At 41.4% G+C, this 4540-nt stretch overlaps 1 protein-coding gene across 6 annotated transcripts in view; it reads left to right on the top strand.

The window, feature by feature from the left end:
- Positions 1-1217, top strand: part of LOC137974334 (uncharacterized) — a 141306-nt gene extending 140089 nt beyond the window's left edge. For all 6 annotated transcript variants that reach the window (XM_068821264.1, XM_068821263.1, XM_068821262.1 and 3 more), the window contains one exon: positions 1-1217. This exon is cut by the window's left edge and continues 328 nt beyond it. The gene's annotated coding sequence lies outside the window, so the exon portion shown is untranslated.
- Positions 1218-4540: the final 3323 nt, after the last annotated feature.

The following is a 4540-nucleotide window of genomic DNA, read 5'->3' as shown; positions in this document are numbered from 1 at the left end:
GTAAGCGCATTCTTCTATGTGAGCTTTGCAACAATATACAGTGAGGCTTAACCCTAATACCAGGACTCTTTGCCTTCCTCACCCAATGCAAACAGTGTGGGTGTGTTGAGTTGATTAACGCCTCGAAAAATTTATTATGAAGTATTTTGATACGGGCCTATGGTAACCAATCGCAGATGGCAACATCATTAAAAAGGCACCCCTTTCTTCTCAGTTATAAAACGACCTGAAATGTCTGTCTGACTTTCAGCCTAAATGGCTGAGTTACAAGAATTGGCCAGAATCACAGTATCAATAGACATTAACTAGTAATAATAATTTTGATTGTATACTGTAATTTACAGTAAGAGTAAGGCCTTTAAGTGGTCCTGGTACTATGATTGCGACAAAAATGTCAAAGCCAGCAGTTTTAGGAATGAATGATAAGAAGGTAATGCTGATATCATAACTCGAATTTTTTTTACATGGCCTGCGTTACGAGTGCAATGAGGTAACCAAGTGTTGGTGAAGAGGAGCATCTCTTCTTAGTGAAGATAACACATGCATCCTCTCTATCCACTGAAAGAGCCGAGGAAGAGACCAAGTTACTACTGACATTATTATGATATGGCCTGCGTTACGACTTGTGGAATGAGGTAACCAAGTGTTGGTGAAGAGGAGCATCTCTTCTTAGTGAAGATAACACATGCGTCTCTCTTTACCCAATGAAAGAGCCGGGAACGAGACCAAGTTACTATGACATGACCTGCGTTACGAGTGGAATGAGGTAACCAATTGTTGGTGAAGAGGAGCATCTCTTCTTAGTAGAGGTGACACATGCACCTCAATCCCAACTGAAACCCGGGCACGAGACCAAATTGGTGGTTGGAATCATAATGCAGCACGGGAAGAATGATTTGCAATGCCCTCTTGTGGGCTAATAGCCATTAAGATTTCCAAGGAGAGCTGAGCAGCCCAAACGGACTGGCGTATTTATGCTACAGTAGATGCATTAGCTCAGTGCATAGCAAACAATCCATACTTTTTGAGCGCAAGGAGGGCGACCTTACTATAATGAGATCAAGCTTAAATAATGATAACAAATAACGACATCAGTAATAGATGGTGGCAAAGGGCTTCTACGGCACGACCGAACACCTGCACCCCGGCCCTGCCTATTATCGTTTATTCGCCACACCGTTTGCTCTTGATTAAGAACTAATAAAGCAAAATTATTAGACAAACCCGGCAACATGGCCGATGCGCATTGCTCGTCACAAACAGGAGACTCCAGCACCTTCCTCTCCTGTTATTAAGAACGGTACCTACTATTATCATTGCGCCTACGTTTTGCAAATCTCGAAATACTCTGGTTTCGTATGGGTGGTGCTCACTGATACAAGGATATTTTTGCGCGGTTTAAAGCTATGCGGAGAAAGCAGAAGTTCGGTTTGCAAAAGAACGCCACACATACTTTTGCATTTCAAATTAAAGCTTTAAAAAATGCGTGGTTGCCCCAGTTTTCTTTTTGCCTCTCGATAACACTCGTTAAGATCTGCTTTTTCCGCTAATTCATAAACCGCTCAAAAGTACCTTTGAATTAGTGGGCCCAATACACGCAAACGCAGGCGCGCAAGGACACCAGGGAAAGAGGCTGTGTATGCCTGATCAGCTTTGTTTATTTGAGTGCTTTCTTCACCTCTGTCATTCACAGAGTTAGGAAATTTGTGAAGAAATACATCTTGTAGTCACACGTTTTTCAGTCTAGAATGACCTGCCCTCCACTTGGGCTAAGCCCAGCACACCAAACGATGGGTTCGTTGTATGATGAAGCCATTCGTGCCACAATATTTGAAGCCAAAAGATAACATACAAATAGAGGAAGAACACCCTTGGTTGTATATATCACAATATTTTATCGAATCCGGCAATCGCTCGCAAAACATCAAACATATCTTAGAATTTTTCAGCGTTCACCAGCGTAAATAGTACGACCATTCTCCAGTATCTTCAATTTTCCGACGGGAAACGTAAAAATAATCGGCAGTGTTTGCTCTTTTCGGTTTTAGATCCTGTACCAGGATCCAGTGCTTCGGTTTTGGTACGTTCGTCCGTGCTTAATGTCTGTCGAACTCCACTGATAAGATAAGCACAAAGTTGTTATGTTTCCTAGATGAGTATCATTTGCTATATGCCGGTACTACTATCACAACTGCCATCCCATACACTGATTTATTTCTAAAACTTGCAGCTGCGAAATTGTCTTCCTCTAGACACCATAGAGCTTGTGTAGACATGTGGATTCCATCGTCCCTTACAGCACCAATGTATACCAAACAAGCGATCTTGCGTTGGCTATCGGTGGTATTTTTTGCTCCACCCAATAGTCGAGTTATAATCTCGCTTATGCTTCTGCCAACGCGATCACAGTTTGGGGAAGAGTAATTGTCCATTCTCAAGATATGAGATTTCAGGACTTGCTCAAGTATTTCCTTTAAATTGACGTCGGCTTCTTTAAAGACCTCTTTTAAGCTCCTCTCATCTTCAGTGTTCATCTCTCCAGAAGGATTGCAACTCAGAGCGCGCATTATATCGGCTACAAACACAAGCCATATACTAAAGAAAAATAATGAGATACAACGTTCTAAAGCCTCCTTATATAACTTGTAATAGAAGGAAATAAACTGCGCTTAAAGCGATCTGTGTTACACTTAAAGGCAGAAAGCTTGTTATTGTCGAGCAAAAGCCGGTCATGCCCGCGAGCTCTGTTTTAGGGAATGAGGGAGGCCAGCTTACTGTCCCCACTTTGAATCGTTTTAAAATTAATACTTTGCTGCATAGGCGTTGCCGATTATCTTCTAGACGGGGACAATTAGTTTCTTTCAGAACTTCTCTGTAGCTAAGATGAGGATAGATGATTCTTAGAGCCCTCTTTTGTATCCGCTCAAGCTTGTCGCTCAGGTTACTCCAGGATTGAGCGGATCAAAGTTACATGAATAGACACCAATTTATCTGATGAGAGACCACTCCGCCGTAAGACACGCAGTATGTTAAGTCTTTTTGCTGCTTTTTTCGTGATTTCCTCCACGTGATCTGACCATTTTAACTTGCTGTTTATATGGACCCGCAGAACATTGTGACTGTTGACGACTGCTAAGGGAGTGCCACCAATGGTCAGCGGGGATAAAATGGGGATAAAATGGGTGGTTCCTGACATTTTCTGGGATTCAAACGCATGTAGTTGGCATCCGAACACGAGGCGGTGTAGTCGAGGTCGGACTGTATTGAGGAATCATTGCATCTTGGAATGATCTTAAAAATGGTGACATCGTCCACGTACTCCCAATGGTTGCACGTAGGCGGAATAAGATCATTGACCATAACTAGGTCCTAAGTCCTAGGTCCTAAGTCCTAGCTATGTCCCCTGAGGAACTCCAGCATTGACTTTAGCCCACTGAGAGACAGATTCCGCTAGTTTCACTCGTTGTTTACGGTCAGACAAGGAACTAGGAATCCATGGAAAGGTAGATCGACGGACGCCCAAGTCAATCAGATTCATGAGTAGAGTATTGAGGTTGATACATATATAGATATATATATGATTAAAAGCCCTACTAAAGTCTAGGAAACAGATGGGTAGGTGGTAGCCAGTGGTGTCAAGTTACCAACATATCCAGGAGGCAATCATTTGTTGATGTGCCCTTCAGACAGTACAGCCAAGATAGATAGTTTAATCTTAAATGCATTCGCAGCCCAAGGGCTGAATTACACATTTTTACAATCAAAAATTTAAAAATTTTTAAAACTATTTACACATCTTATTATACAAGCAATTTACAATATTATAACGTAATAATAATTAAATAAAATATATTGACTATAAATGTAAATTAATTGAAAAAGCATCATCATTATCATTATTATTATTAATATTATTATTATTATTATTATTGCCAACGAGGCGGCCGACCCCAGAGGGTCGGCCGTCGAGTTGGCAAATCATAGAGCCGTACGTGAGTACAGAAGAAAAATCTCATCTCAGCTTTTGACTATATTTGGGTGTAAGTAATACTCCATATTTGGGTAGTGACGTCCCGTTTTTGCATGTGTCGCTTCCACCGTGTGGTTTGTGTGTTGTTTCAGCGGACGATTCAGCTGGTGAGATTGGAGGCGCTTGTAGTTGCCTTACGTGTTTGTAAATTGAATTGTAAGCAGCGGCTGATCAAGGAATAGGGTTATACCTACAAATTTTGGACAGAACGAGCGTGTTCGCTTGTCGATTTCGAAACCAGCGTGTTCGCTTGCGAACCAACGTGTTCAATTGTCAATTTCGAACCAACGTGTTCGCTTGTCAATTTTAAACCAGTGCTTTCTTTCGTCGATTGACACGTTTTTAAAGACTTCAGATCAAAGAATTGAACAAATTACTATAAACATCTTCTTACAGCACAAAGAATTGTCCTTGAACTCCAGCGTTGCGTAATTAAAACCACTCACAGCTTGGACAAAGCGGGGGTAGACAATATTTCTTGATTATTGCGTTCAATACATTTATTATCTG

This window comes from Montipora foliosa, chromosome 10, assembly GCF_036669935.1.
Source record: "Montipora foliosa isolate CH-2021 chromosome 10, ASM3666993v2, whole genome shotgun sequence".
Lineage (NCBI taxonomy): Eukaryota > Metazoa > Cnidaria > Anthozoa > Scleractinia > Acroporidae > Montipora > Montipora foliosa.
Note: the sequence above shows the minus strand (reverse complement) of the source record. Positions and strands in the feature narration are given on the sequence as shown.